General features: G+C 41.4%; 1 protein-coding gene across 4 annotated transcripts in view; it reads right to left on the bottom strand.

The window, feature by feature from the left end:
- FMO4 (flavin containing dimethylaniline monoxygenase 4) overlaps positions 1-16330 on the bottom strand; it is a 35317-nt gene that overhangs the window by 9949 nt on the left and 9038 nt on the right. The gene's annotated exons all lie outside the window — the stretch shown is intronic.

The following is a 16330-nucleotide window of genomic DNA, read 5'->3' on the forward strand; positions in this document are numbered from 1 at the left end:
AAGAGCTAAAATGTATAGCACAATATATATATATATATATTTTTTTAAGTTGATTTATTTTGAGAGAGAGAGAGAGAGACACTGTGGGCAAGCAGGGGAGGGGCAAAAAAAGGGAGAGAGAGAGATTCCCAAGCACATCAGCACAGAGCCAGATGTAGGGCTTGAACCCACGAACTGTGAGATCATGACCTGAGTCAAAATCAAGAGTCAGATGCTTAACCGACTAAGCCACCCAGGAGCCTCATGATGCCAATTTTTGCTTAAGGAGGCTTCATGCCGTGTGGAGTCCAATGCAGGGCTTGAACTCATGACCCTGAGATCAAGACCTGAGCTGAGATCAATAGTCAGACACTTAACCAGTTGTGCCACCTAAGTGCTGCTGACACCATTTGAAAGGGACTTTGCATAAGATAGGCATCTGCCCAGACAATGAGACCCTAAAGACAGTCTGGGTGGAGATGCCTGGGGGAGGAGCTAGGGTTCAAGGAGTTGTATGTGGCCAGTGAGAGGGTGCGTCTCATAATAAGGGGCTGCGTTGACAGATCCTCTTTCATGGAATGTCTCTCGGAAGCAGAACCTATGAAAACACCTCACAAAGTGTCAATCTTAGGCATCTCCATGGCCAGAGAAAACTAGCAGCTGATTGGTGCTGGTCAAAAAAGATCCTTGCTAAGGAGGAGGTAAGATGGCGGAGAAGTAGGGAGCTCTGTACATTTCACTCGCCCCATCTCTCAAACGGAGAAGGCCTGAAGTCATAGGAACCCTTATAGAATCCAGGAGTTTGGGAGGAAAAGGAGACAGAGGCCACTGAGAAAACTTTATAGCGTGAGTGCGAACTGGGGAAGATAAAATTAGGCCGGGACTGGAGACCCAGAGGGAGGAGGGATCCCCCTTTGCAGGGAACTGTGGTGAGTCTAGGGGAAAAAAGAAAGAGTGGCCAAAACTGTTCAAGACACTGTCCCTGTCTCTGGAGAAGGGAAAAATCTGTGCTCGGGACACAGAGGTACCCGGTTCCCTGCTGTCCAGCTGACCAGAGGCAGGATGCACTCATCCCGGGCGACCCCTGGTGAAAATACTCCTCGCTCGCCAGCCCGACCTGCAGGGGACGGGAGCAGCGGCTTCCGGCTCTATCCCCAGGGGGAAGGCGAGAAGCTTGAAACTGCTCTGAGGGACTCACCTGCAAGTTTATATTTTGGGCAATATTAATGGGGTGTGTGGACTGAGATCTGGAAACGAGGCCTGGCTTGGGATATAGAGCACAGCCCAACTTGGCTATGCCCCTGGCACAGGGAGATCACACCCAAAAGAGTGAGTTGCAACACTTGGTGTGAGAAGGGACTGGGGCGCCACCACTTTTCTCCCCACAACCACCAAGACAAGACCCCCGCAGGACGCACTGGACCAAACCATGCCCATCCCCGCTAGAGAGCCGCCCTCTTCTTCTTTTTTTTACTGGAGCTGGGGCAAGACCAACATGGATGCACTGCCCTGATTAATTCTGGTCACTGGCTTGCTTAAACAGTCACTTTAATCCATTCTCTAGATGTAAATTCTATACCTCCACCATTACTTTTTATCTCTTTCTCTCTGGAGTAATCAGAATATATGTAGTTTCTCTGAGTAGCATTATCGTCATTTCTTTTGTCTCCTCTCCAACCATATTCCCCTCTTTCTTTCTTTGAATTAAGGCTCTTAGTCTTTCTGCCTGCTCATTTCATTTCCAATTTTGCTTCCTCCCGGCCCTGTCATTTCTCTCTTTGTATATGCTCTTCCACCAGCACTGCATACACCTGGCTATTTATTTGTGTCTGGGAATTCTGGTTCTATGCTTTAGACTGTCCTTTGTCTATTGGGTTTTTTCTTTTTCTTTTCTTCTTTTTCCTTTTTTATGTATTTTTATTATTCACCTTCCCTACTTCCTCTTTTCTTTCTTTCTTCTTCTTTTTTTGTATGTGTCTCTTCCTTTTTTCTTTTTCTTTTTTTCCCTTTCGGTTTGAGTGTTTGTTGGATTTGTCTGTGCGTTTGTGTACCTTTGTTCCGTGTGTGTTTGTCTGTTTTCTTTTCCAGGGCTACCTCAAGAAACAAGCCAAAGTACACATGGGAGAGTACACATGGTGGAGAGTCCCAAATACCACTACGAGTAGGAAAATAAAATAACCAAGGTCTCAAAAAGAGAGACCAAGAGACACCATTCAAAGAAAACCTTCTGAACGGACAGGCTCTGGACAGTCAAAGAGCCTTTGATACAGCAGCACTCATAGGTGGAGAGTGCATAACAAGCTTTTAAAACTAACAAGAGATAGAAAGCTAATCAAAATGACGAAACGGAAGAGCTCTCCTCCAAAGAAATTCCAGGAGGAGTAGATAGCTAAAGAACTGCTCAAAACAGATATAAGCAAAATAACTGAACAAGAATTTAGAACAATAGTCATAAAATTAAACTCTGGGCTTGAAAAAGGCATGGAAGACATCAGAGAAACTATTGCTACAAAGACTATGGAGCCTAAAAATAGTTGTGATGAATTAAAAAACGCTATAAATGAGATGCAAAATAAAATGGAGGTGTCCAATGCACAGGTTGAAGAGGCAGAAAGGAGAATAAGTGATTTAGAAGACAGAATTATAGAAAAAGAGGAAGTTGAGAAAAAGAGAGATAAACTGATACAGGAACATGAAAGGAGAGTTCGAGAGCTCAGCAATACAATCAAACGGAAAAATATCTGTATCATAGGAATTCCAGAAGAGGAAGAAAGAGGGAAAGGCGTTGAAGGAGTTCTCGAAAAAATTATAGCAGAGAACTTCCCCAATATGGGGAAGGAAACAGACATTGAAATCCAGGAGGCACAGAGAATTCCCCTCAGACATAACTTGAATCGATTTTCTGCACGACATATCATAGTGAAACTGGCAAAATATGAGGACAAAAAGAGAATTCTGAAAGCAGTTAGGGATAAAAGGACCCTATTACAAAGGGAAACCTATAAGAGTGGTGACAGATCTATCTACTGAAACTTGGCAGGCCAGAAAGGAATGGCAGGAGATCTTCAATGTGATGAACAGAAAAAAATATGCAGCCAAGAATCCTCTATCCAGCAAGCCTGTCATTCAAAACAGAAGGAGAGATCAAAGTCTTTCCTAGTGAACAGAAATTGAAAGAATTTGGCACCACTAAGCCAGCCCTACAAAAATCCTGAGGGGGACTCACTGAGGGAAATGTTGCAAGGAACGAAGACACCAGAGACACCACCACAAGCATGAACCCCACAAAGGACACAATGACTCTAAACCCGTATGTTTCAATAATAACACTGAATGTAAATGGACTAAATCCTCCAATCAAAAGACATAGGGGAGCAGAATGGATAAAAAAAACCAAAATCCATCTATTTGCTGTCTACATGAAAGTCATTTTAGACTGGAGGACACCTTCAGATTAAAAGTCAGGGGATGGAGAAATACCTATCATGCTACTGGAAGTCAAAAGAAAGCTGGAGTAGTATACTTATATCAGGCAAACTGGCCTTTAAAGTAAAGAGAGTAAGAAGGGATGAAGAAGAGCATTATATAATAATTACACGGTCCATCCATCAGGAAGGGCTAACAATTATAAATATCTACGCACCGAATATGGGAGCAGCTAAATATATAAAACAGTTAATCACAAAAACACAGAAACAATCTCATGGATAAGAATGTGCTAATAGCAGAGGAATTTAATACTCCACTTCCAGCAATGGATAGATCAACCAGNAGAAAAAAATATGCAGCCAAGAATCCTCTATCCAGCAAGCCTGTCATTCAAAACAGAAGGAGAGATCAAAGTCTTTCCTAGTGAACAGAAATTGAAAGAATTTGGCACCACTAAGCCAGCCCTACAAAAATCCTGAGGGGGACTCACTGAGGGAAATGTTGCAAGGAACGAAGACACCAGAGACACCACCACAAGCATGAACCCCACAAAGGACACAATGACTCTAAACCCATATGTTTCAATAATAACACTGAATGTAAATGGACTAAATCCTCCAATCAAAAGACATAGGGGAGCAGAATGGATAAAAAAAACCAAAATCCATCTATTTGCTGTCTACATGAAAGTCATTTTAGACTGGAGGACACCTTCAGATTAAAAGTCAGGGGATGGAGAAATACCTATCATGCTACTGGAAGTCAAAAGAAAGCTGGAGTAGTATACTTATATCAGGCAAACTGGCCTTTAAAGTAAAGAGAGTAAGAAGGGATGAAGAAGAGCATTATATAATAATTACACGGTCCATCCATCAGGAAGGGCTAACAATTATAAATATCTACGCACCGAATATGGGAGCAGCTAAATATATAAAACAGTTAATCACAAAAACACAGAAACAATCTCATGGATAAGAATGTGCTAATAGCAGAGGAATTTAATACTCCACTTCCAGCAATGGATAGATCAACCAGACAGAAAAATCACTAAAGAAACAATGGACTGGAATGACACATTGGATCAGATGGATCTGGCAGATATATTTAGAACTCTGCATCCTGAGGCCAAGGAATTCACTTTCTTCTCAAGTGCTCATGGCACATTCTCCAAGACAGATCACATACTGGGACATAAAGCAGCCCTCAATAAATATAAAAGAATTGAGATCATACCATGCACACTGTCAGATCATAATGCTTTGAAACTTGAAATCAATCACAAGAAGAAGTCTGGAAAACATCCAAAACCATGGAGGTTAAAGAACACCCTACTAAAGAATGAATGGGTCAATCAGGCAATTAGAGAAAAAAGTAAAAAATATATGGAAACAAATGAAAATGAAAATACAACAATCCAAACTTGATGGGATGCGGCAAAGGCAGTCCTAAGAGGAAAGTACCTTGCACTCCAGGCCTATTTCAAGAAATTAGGGAAAGCACAGATGCAAAATCTAACAACTCGCCAAAGGAACTAGAGGCAGAGCAACAAGAGCACCCCAAACCCAGTAGAAGAAGAGAAATAGTAAAATCAGAGCAGAAATAAACGACATAGAGACCAAAGAAAGAAGTCAACAGATCAATGAAACTAAGAGTTGGTTCTTTGAAAAAATAAACAAAATTGACAAAACTCTAGTCAGGCTTCTTAAAAAGAAAAGAGAGAGCACCCAAATAGACAAAATCATGGATGAACATGGACTTATTACAACCAACCCCTCAGAAATACAAGTAATTATCAGGGGATACTAAGAAAAAATATATGCCAACAAATTGGACAACTGAGAAGAAATGGACAAATTCCTAAACACACACTCACTACCAAAATTCACACGGGAAGAAATAGAAAATCTGAACAGACCCATCACTAGTGAGGAAATCGAATCAGTGATCAAAAATCTTCCAACAAATAAAAGCCCTGGACCTGATGGCTTCCCAGGGGAGTTCTACCAGACATTTAAAACGGAATTAATACCAATTCTTTTCAAGCTATTCCAAAAAATAGAAATTGAAGGAAAACTTCCGGACTCTTTTTATGAAGCCAGCAACACTCTGATTCCCAAGCCAGGCAGAGATTCAGCCAAAAAAGAGAACTACAGGCCAATATCTTTGATGGACACAGATGCAAAAATCCTTAACAAGATCCTTGCAAATCGAATCCAACAGCACATAAAAAGAATTATCCACCAAGATCAAGTGGGATTCATTCCTGGGTTACAGGGCTGGTTCAACATTCGCAAATCAATCAATGTACTCCATCACATCAACAAAAGAAAAGATAAAAACCATATGATCCTGTCGATAGATGCGGAAAAAACTTTTGACAAAATACAACATCCCTTCTTAATAAAGACCGTCGAGAAAGTCGGGATAGAAGGAACTTACTTAAACATCATAAAAGCCATCTATGAGAAGCCCTCAGCTAACACCATCCTCAACGGGGAAAAACTGAGAGCTTTCCCCCTGAGATCAGGAACACGACAGGGATGTCCACTCTCACCACTGTTGGTTAACATAGTGCTGGAAGTCCTAGCATCAGCCATCAGACAACAAAAGGAAATCAAAGGCCTCAAAATTGGCAAAGAAGAAGTCAAAATTTCACTTTTCACAGACGACATGATACTCTACATAGAAAACCCTACAGACTCCACCAGAAACCTTCTAGAACTGATCCAAGAATTCAGCCAAGTTGCAGGGTACAATATCAATGTACAAAAATCGGTTGCATTTTTATACACCAACAATGAAGCAACAGAAAGAGAAATCAAGAAACTGAGCCCATTCACTATTGCACAAAAAACCATAAAGTACCTAGGAATAAACCTAACCAAGGATACAAGAGATCTGTATGAGGAAAACTATAGAAACCTTATGAAGGAAATTGAAGAAGACACAAAGAAATGGGAAAATATTCCATGCTCATGGATTGGAAGAATAAATATAGTTAAAATATCATTACTACCCAAAGCAACCTACACTTTCAATGCACTCCCAATCAAAATTGTACCAGAATACTTCTCAACATTAGAACAAACTATCCTAAAATTTGTATGGAACCACAAAAGACCCCGAATAGCCAAAGTAATATTGAGGAAGAAAACCAAAACGGGAGGCATCACTATCCCAGACTTNTCTCAACAATATCCAAAACATGGAAAGAGCCTAAGTGTCCATCAACAGATGAATGTATCAAGAAGATGTGGTTTATCTCTACGATGGAATGCTACATGGCAATGAGAAAGAATGAAATCTGGCCATGTGTAGCAACATGGTTGGAAATTGAGGGTGTAATGCTGAGTGAAATAAGTCAGGCAGAGAAGGACAGTTACCATATGTTTGCATGTGTAGGATGATTAGGAAGACCTTATCGGAGGACCGTGGGGTAAAGAAGGGGAAAAATAGTGGGGGAGCGGGAAGGAGACAAACCATGAGAGACTCCTGAATGATGAGAACAAACTGAGGGCTGATGGGGGTGGGGGGGAAGGAGGGTGATGGGCATGGAGGAGGGCACTTGTGGGGATGAGCACTAGGTGTTATATGGAAACCAATTTGACAATAAACTATTTTTTAAAAAAAGTTAAGGTCAATGTTAAGTGTTGTACTTCAGCTGAAAAAGTTTTAAAAAATCAATGTTAATTAACAATGTTAATTAAATGTTAATCATGAAAAAAAAAAGACCCTTGCTGTCCCCTGTGACTCCAATTCCAGAAGGGTCTAAAATTAGAGACTGTAGCTGGTGGGTGTCGGGTTTGGTGGGAGGAGGAACTGGGAGAGGAAGGGAGAAAGCCATGCACGCCATTCTTCCCACTGGGCCGTCCAGCCCAAAGCAGGCTCTAGTTGGGGGAGGGAAAGCTCCACCATCCCATGTAGCTGCAAGTTTTGACTATTCCACGAGGCAAGATGTTTCATTATAAAAATGAAAATTTTTCTGGTGATTTTAAAGCGATCAGAGGACTTGCTATGATCTGACAGAGAAGCAGTGGGAATGGCCCAGGATTGCACGGAGAGGGAGTGGAATGGCAAGCCCCACAGAGCAGATCTGCACGGACATTGAAGAAAAAAAAAAAGATGCACCTTACATACCTGGCCTTTCCTTTACCTGGAGGCACTGTTTTGGGCTTAGGGCTTGAGATGAGAAAAGGCAGTCTCTATTCTCAAGGAGTCTGTCCTCCAATGCGAAAGAGGTAAGTAGACAGCAGCTAACATTGACTCAGCCCTTTCTATGCAAGTCCAAGGCATTCTTCTAAGGACTTTGTAATATTGATTAATTTAAACCTCAACAACCCCATGGGTGGACAGTTTTATTATTCAGATTTACTATGACTGAGAGTGAGGTACAGAGAGGTTAAGCAACTTGTCTGTGGTCACAACAGTAGTTAGCAGAGCCCAGACAGAAGCTCAGGTCCTCTGAGTTTGGAGCTTAGCTGTCAAGCATGATGGTCTACTGCCTCCCAGAACAGGAGCTGTTGCAATGGCTTCAATGGGGCATCTGGTCTAGATTGAGTTTAGGAAGGCATCCTGGAGGAGGCATTTTTTTTTTTTTTTAAAGAATGACATTTGAGGGTAGTCTGGGTGGCTCAGTTGGTTGAGCATCCGACTCTTGATTTCGGCTCAGGTCATGATACTAGGGCCATGGGTTAGAGCCCCGCGTTGGGCTCTGTGCTGAGCATGGAGCCTGCTTGGGACTCTTTCTCTCTCTTTCCCTCTGCTCCTCTTTCCCGCTCGTGCTTTCTCTCTCTTCCTCTAAAGAAAAAAAATGTCTTAAAAAAGCCGAATGACATTTGAAGGACGATTAGGAATTTGAGAAGGGGAGCGCTAAGGGGGTTCAGAGAAGAGGGACCAGCACATGTGATAACTGCATTAGAGAAAAGGGTTTCTAGCTATTTACTGAGGTTTTGCTGGAGAGAAGCTTCTGGAGGCCTCAAGGTTGGTTCATGGATTTTGTGTCTTTCATATTACCTAATCCAATGTCTTGAAAATGACAGGCTCTTTATAACTGTATATTTGAGCAGGGAACCTTATAGACGCACCTCTTTTCTATGAATTATTATTATTTTTTTGATAGATAGGGTAGAAATAGCCCTGATATTTACTCTACAAAGAAAAGTTTATGTTCCCAGGTAAAACATGTTCTACATTGGTATTAAAACTCTTCATTAGTGAAAAGCAGAAAAGGCATCTCAAAATGTGCAAACCTTAGCCTGATGCCAGAGGGGCTTTGACAGCATTTTATTTTATTTATTTTATTTATTTATTTATTTATTTATTTATTTATTTATTTTTAACAAATAGNAATCATTTTAAATCATTACTCAAACAGCTGTAGCTTTCTTGCACTCTGGTATAAGTGAAGACTGACAGAAATTATGTATTTATTCTGAAACTATTCTAATTTGGGCCAGGGCTTTGTCTTCCAATGCCTTGCTGTTTACTTGAGGAAATTGTATGACTAGGTGCTGTTATTATTTTGGATTGCTGTCGTGTTTGAATATTTAACATGCTAAAGGAGTTTAGGACATGCCACCCAAAACATGCTGTCTTGATAGGCTGGTAATTTCGAGACGAAGGCACTTGAAAAGCAGCAAATGTAGGGAGAGGCTTTCTCAGAAATCCCCACATCTGCCTAAAGATCAGTCCTCCAAAACTAACTTCATGGTCATAATCTCCTTCCTGGTAGTTTCATCAACCAGGGAAAATTGACTTCCATCACAGGAAAGGAAAGTAGAAGTCTATACTTAGACTAACTTTGTCACAAATGGTCATATCTCCCATCTACTCTCCAGAGGGTCCCATTCATCTTTCTAGAAACATTTGCTCTCCCCTGGATTGCCGATACCCTCTTCCCCTTTCCCTGTTAAGATGTTATAAACTGTCACATCTCACCACTTTTTCTGGTATTCATTTTCTTCCTATGATACCCCCACATTAATATTAAAAATTAATACATTTGTATACCTTTCCCCCCTCTTCAGTTCCTGTTGTTAGTTTATTTCACAAACCCAGTTATCAAACCGAGGAGGGTAGAGAGTAAGTCTTCTCTCCCTTATACCACAGACACATGCATTTCAGTGTATGTATATGCAGAGTGGGGCCTTTTTTGGACAATGCACCCGTACTACTATTTCAGAAAAAAGGCAATGTCAGCCATGACCCAAGTGTATATATAATCTTCTCCTTTTTCTAAACCAAAGCAATAAGAAACTTTAACACTGTGAATAACTTCTAAATTCAGGGAGCTGGAACTTCGATTTAATGCTGCCTCTGCATGGAGTGGGGATCATTTTAGAAATAAAGAGATTATAATCTTTTCCTCTCAGAATAAAAGGAGGGCTGGGAAACTTTAAGAGACCCAAGGGACATTTTGTATCACACTTTTTTTTTTTTTTTTTTTTTTTTTTTTTTTTTTTTTTTGTTTTTTTTTAGTTNGATAGAGCATGGATTTTTCTTGGAATAATCTTTTGCAGTCTATACTAATTGTATTCATATTTCACATATGTGGAAACTGAGATTTGGAGGGATTATGTGATTTTTGTGAGATCACACTTGTCAATGAGTAGGGAGTTGGGAATTGAAATGCAAGCAAGCACTATGATCCAAGATCCTGGGCTTTTTATTTTAAGTTTACTTATTTATATTGGGGGCAGAGAAAGGGAGACAGAGAATCCCAAGCTGGCTCCATGCTCAGCGTGGAGCTTAGCACGAGGCTTTTTCTCATGACCACGAGATCACAACCTGAGCCAATATCAAGAGTCAGATGCTTAACAAACAGGGCCAGCCAGGAGCCCCAAGATCCTGGACTTTTAGGATCCATGACCGTTCCCCATCTCTCTTACAGTATCATCCTGTCATCGTTTTGCACATGGTAAATTGCATTGTCGGTTTACTCAAAGGATGAATTCATACTATAGTTTGGCAGAAAGCTACATTTTACAAAAAATCTTAATGGACTGTGCTCAGCTCATCACGTGAAAGCACGTGGTTGGGAAACACTGGGCTGTGGCCATAGCCTACATCTATCATTACACTGGTTCTTTTCTTTCAGACTGTTTTCACAGAAGACTGTGAGGCATCTGATTTCAAAGCACATGAAAATACTCTCTCGAGTTGGACTTGTAGCAATCCTCCTGGAGGTGGCCGTGATTCATCCTTATCTTACAGGTAAATCCATTAGAGTTTAGAAAGGCCAAGTGAATTAAGGCCATACAACTAATAAGTGCCAGGGGCAGGATTTAAATTCTGGGTTTTTGATTCCCAATTTGTGCTTACATTTCAGCTATTTTTCTCCCTCAAGTGACTTAAGTGATTATGTTTGCTTTGGAAATAGCAAATAATTATATTTAATTTGGTACCAGTAACTTTTTTCCCATTTCTCTTCTGCAAGAGAGAGGGCAGAATTCTTTCATACCAACATCTGGAGCTGAATTCCCCTGAACACTCTGTGCTAGGTCCTTTGGTTTCATCCAAAAGCAGACCTAGGAAGAAGGTGCCATGAGCCCTTCATCTCACAGGTGGAGAAATAGGGACTTAGGACACACGATCTGCCCATGTGCCAACGAATGTCAGAGGCAAAATCTAAAGGTAGCCCCATGGTAAACAGGACTATGCTACCTCCACCTGGGCTTTTATATTCTGATTCCATTAGAATCACGTTGCTGGGGGAGTCTGTTCAACATTAGGATTCCCAGGGCCCACCATGAGAGGTTCTTATTCTATACATGCCACATCAACTTGCTTTTAGAATAAGCAGCTCAGGACTCAGCAGTGGTTGGGAAACACTGGGCTGTGGCCATAGCCTACATCTATCATTACACCAGTTCTTTTCTTTCAGATGTTTTTCACAAAGACTGTGAGGCATCTGATTTCAATCAACAGGTCCATATTAAACATATACTAATGTCACAATGAGTTACTTCAAGGTTCAGCTTTCATTTTTACTATATTTTCCTTTTTGAATCTCACATCCATGAGTGGGGATTGGGTCCGAGACCAGGAAACTGGGGACTACCGAGCACTTCCAGTGTGCCACCCCTTCACTTGGGGGAAGTCTGATGCCATATAATAAATTCATCCCTTGAGGTGCTCATGAAATGTAACAACCAGGGGCAGCAGTTTTTAGACAACTGGGCGATTTAGCACAGAAACATCCAACTCTTAAGTTTTTTGCTTTTTGTTTTAAATAGAAGTCTTTTCTGCAATGTATTATACATTTTCTGTCCTAAAAGTAGAACATGGGGCGTTTGGGGGCTCAGTTTGTTCAACACCCGACTCTGGTTCAGATCATGATCTCAGGGTTTGTGAATTCAAGCCCTGCATGGGGCTCTGTGCTGACAGCTCAGGGCTTGGAGCCTGCTTCGGATTCTGTGTCTCCCTCTCTTTCTGCCCCTCTCTTATTTGATAGTTTTTTTTTTTAATGTTTTTTTATTTATTTCTAGGAGAGAGAGAGAGAGACAGCGTGAGCAGGGGAGGGTCAGAGAGAGAGGGAGACACAGACTGAAACAGGCTCCAGGCTCTGAGCTGGCAGTCAGCACAGATCCCGACGCGGGGCTCGAACCCACGAACCGCGAGATCATGACCTAAGTGAAAGTCTGACGCTCAACCGACTAAGCCACCCAGGCGCCCCATGCCCCTCTCTTATTTGAACCCTATCTGTCTCTCTTTGTCAAAAATAAACAAACAATAAAAAAACCTAAAAGTAGAACATACTGATAATTCAAGGCCACCTTTCTAACCTTCAATTACTGCATTGTTCTCTTATATAGCCACACCCTCAGGGGCTGTTGAGGGGCAAGGGACTTAGTTTGCCTTGTCACCAAATATCTCTGGAGCATTTTGCTACTGTGGTTCACTCATCTTATACTTATTGCCCCAATGTTATGTGTTAGGAAAGGCTTAGCAACAACCTTAGGGGAAGGAAGATCAGGCACTTGAACTCCATTTACAATGTTCACAAAGTGTAAGAACATTGATTAAGAATTGATCAAACGTAATTAGGCATTCAGATCACTAATCTATAACTAGTGATCACAACTGATATGTGTTTAAAGAGTTCCTCTTAAACACTCGCGTGTGTTGGAGAGAGGACTGAAGAGGGGTAAGCTGCAGAACAGTCTCTGTGTTACCCATCGGGGGTTGACACATGGGACCCAGGAGGGGCTGGCACTGTAAGGAGGAATGGCTGCTGAGGCAGCAGTGATAATGTTGTGGTAGGAACCCCTCCCTAAGGAGAGAGTAAAAAAAAAGGAGAGAGGAGAGAGGCCTTCAAGGTCACCTAGATATGCACCCAGGTGCCTACATCCCCCATGGCCTTGTAAACTGAGACAACTTAATCAGACTGCATGTTTATGTGTGTTACCATATACGGGAGACAAAGAAATAGAAAATGCATTAAAAAACCATGCCATGTGATGTGGGCCGCTTGGTTCTTTGGGTACGAACCCAACTGAGTGGTGCCGACACGAATAAAGTTGCTTCCTGGAAAGAAAAGCCTCGGTGTCACAACTCTCTATGCGAGAATCCTGCAACAATGTGACTAACAGGGGTGAATATTTCTTAATCGAAAAAAATCACATGCCTCTTAGGAAGCAGGTTCTCTGAACTATTCTCAGGTAACAGCTCACAGTTGATCATGAGTCACAGCAGCAGTAGCAAATATTTATGGAGTGCTTTGTGTCTGGTCCCATGGTAAGTATTTTACATGGATGAGCTCATTTAATTCTTAAAAAAATTTTTTTAATGTTTATTCATTTTTGAGAGAGAGAGAGACAGAGCATGAGTGGGGGTAGGGCAGAGAGAGAGGGAGACACAGAACCCAAAGCAGGCTCCAGGCTCTGAGCTGTCAGCACAGAATCAGACGCTGGGCCCAAACTCGGGAACCGTGAGATCATGACCTGAGCTGGTCAGACACTTAACCAACTAAGCTCCCCAGGAACCCTGATCTCGTTTAATTCTTAAACCACTCTCTGAAATGGAATCGCTTGGTTACATTTACCCAGGCGGGCAGGCATGCGGTCCAGGCCACCAGACTTTAGACCCTTGCTCCTAGAGGCACCTGGGTGGCTCAGTCGGTTAAATGTCTGACTCTTGATCTTGGCTCGGGTGTTGATCTCGGCTCGGGTCTTGATCTCAGGGTTGTGAGTTAAAGCCCCGTGTTGGGCTAGGTGTGAAGCCTTCTTAAAAAAAAAAAAAAAAAAAAAAGAACTTTGTTTATAACTTTTATGTTAAATGCCACTTATTGCCAAGGGCCAATGCCCTGAGGGGACTGTAGCAGATCAGGACTCTCTGGAAACTTCCGTGTCCATTCACTGAGATACCTCAGGCGAGGAACACAGAGGGAACTGGAATATTTGTCCCAGTGTCCTCCTCTGACAAATCCTTCTAAAGCCTTGGCCTTAACTAAGATTCCCTCAGGAGGAGTCTCTGAAGTCTGTGTGTGTGGATTCCTTCCTTCTCCACAATCTTGGCTTTGTGGCAAAAAGAAGGGCACACCAATATTTCTATTGCAGTCATTTCCAGCCCAGAGATAATTAAGGTATGTAAAAATGTTTGCTCTTGAAACGATCCCAACCTGCCTTGTGATTCTACTTTGTGTTTGCCCAGTCTCTTTTCAGAGAATGTACTTTACACTGCCGCACGGATCCTCGCCTCTCACTCCTGACTTATCTTTCGAAATAGCACCTTTAGTCAGAGTCTAAGTACAGCCGAGGATAAGCCAACCCAAACCTGACAAGATACTATCTTCCAAAAATATTAGCCATTTGATCTTGGTACACATTTCCCCATGGAAACATAACAGAAACATAACTAGCCATTCTATATTTCTCTTTTTTTTATTTTTTATTTTATTTTTTTTATTTCTAGGAGACAGAGAGAGAGACAGCGTGAGCAGGGGAGGGTCAGAGAGAGAGGGAGTCATAGACTGAAACAGGCTCCAGGCTCTGAGCTGGCAGTCAGCACAGAGCCCGACGCGGGGCTCGAACCCACGAACCGCGAGATCATGCCCTAAGCGAAAGTCGGACGCTTAACTGACTAAGCCACCCAGGCACCCCTATATTTCTCTTTTTCTATGTTTGTTTATTTTTGAGAGAGAGAGAGAGAGGGAGAATGAGCGTGGCGGGTAGAGGGGGAGGGGGCAGCGAGGGGGGAAGACAGAATCTGAAGCAGCTCCAGGCTCTAAACTGTCAGCACAGAGCCCGATGTGGGGCTCAAAGTCACAAACTGTGAGATCATGACCTGAGCCGAAGTCAGATGCCCAACCACTGAGCCACTCAGGCGCCCAAGTTCTATATTTCTTTAGTGCTGTGTCATTGTGAATTAAGCCCCCAGGCTAGCTGTAAGCTGGAGCTGGACCAACATTTCCAATGTTGCTCCTTTGCAAAATTATGCATTGAAGTCTCACTGGATCCCTAAGGTATTTTTTTTTGAATAAGATATTTTGTTAATTTGATTACAATGAGATTATATTTCTAAGATTAACATTTCATTTTCTTCCTTTTTTTTTTTAATGTTTTATTTATTTCTGAGAGAGAGAGAGAGAGAGCAGAGGAGGGTCAGAGAGAGAGGGANCTTAACTGACTGAGCCACCCAGGGGCCCCTAACATTTCATTTTCTTCTTTAGCCCTGGTTTGCAAGCTTTATTCTTCATAGTCTTCCTTGAGAGTTCTTAATTTTTAAAAATATATATATTTAAAGTGTATTTATTTATTTCAAAAGAGAGAGAGTGGGAGAGGCAGAGAGAGAGGGAGAGAGAAGCCAAACATGTCAGTGCAGAGACTGATGCAGAGGTTGAACTCACAAGCCGTGAGATCATGACCTGAGCCAAAACCAAGAGTTAGACTGTTAACTGACTGAGCCACCCATGCGCACTGATAGTTTTTTTAATTCCATAAAGAAATTTCAAATCTTCACTTACTCAATTGCCTTTAAATCCACTTCTAAGGGACAGAAGAAGAGTAGCTGTACTATGTCGTAGTAATCCTTTTTTGATCTCAAAAGATGGAAATTTGCCAATCATGAATATATCTGCACCTTGAACAACATAGTTTTGAGCTATGTGGGACCACTGATATGTGGATTTTTCTCAATTAATACCATACAGTACCATAAGTGTATTTTTTCTTCCTTACAAGTTTCTTAGTAACATTGCCTTTGCTCTAGCTTACTTTATCTTAGGAATACAGTTAATTTTATATTAACACTTATTCATATTTATGTTTATATTTCCAGTTATATTTATATTTATCAGTAACTATTTTTAATTACTGGTATATATATTTTATATTATAAAATATACCATTTTTATATTTTATATTATCAGTTTTTCTTTTACCAGTTTTATATTACCAGTAAGGCTAGTTTATAAACCATTTATATTATATTTAAAATAATATTTATATTAAATTATATATTTATATTACCAGTAAGGTTTCCAGTCAATGGTAGGGTATTAAGTTTTTGGGGGGAGTCAAAAGTTATACAGGGGCTCCTGGGTGTCTCAGTTGGTTGAGCATCTGACTTCAGCTCAGGTCATGATTTCATAGTTCAAGCCCCATATTGGTCTCTGTGCTGATGGCTCAGAGCCTGGACACTCCTTTGGATTCTGGGTCCACCCTCTCTCTATTTCCTCCTCCCCTGTTCATGCTCTGTGTGTGTCTCTCTCTCTCTCAAAAGTAAATAAACATTAAAAACATTTTTTTTAAAGTTATAGAGGGATTTTAGACTATGCAGGGGGTCAGTGCCCCTAATCGCTGAGATGATCAAGGGCCAACTGTACACTTCAAAAAATGTGTTATTGGAATCAAACGCATTTGCAAAAGGAATTTCTAAAACTCCTTAGCAGTGACAGCCCTGGTATTAGCAGTTATGGATTATT

The sequence above is a fragment of the Crocuta crocuta genome, unplaced genomic scaffold (genome assembly GCF_008692635.1).
Source record: "Crocuta crocuta isolate KB4526 unplaced genomic scaffold, BGI_CrCroc_1.0 scaffold661, whole genome shotgun sequence".
NCBI lineage: Eukaryota > Metazoa > Chordata > Mammalia > Carnivora > Hyaenidae > Crocuta > Crocuta crocuta.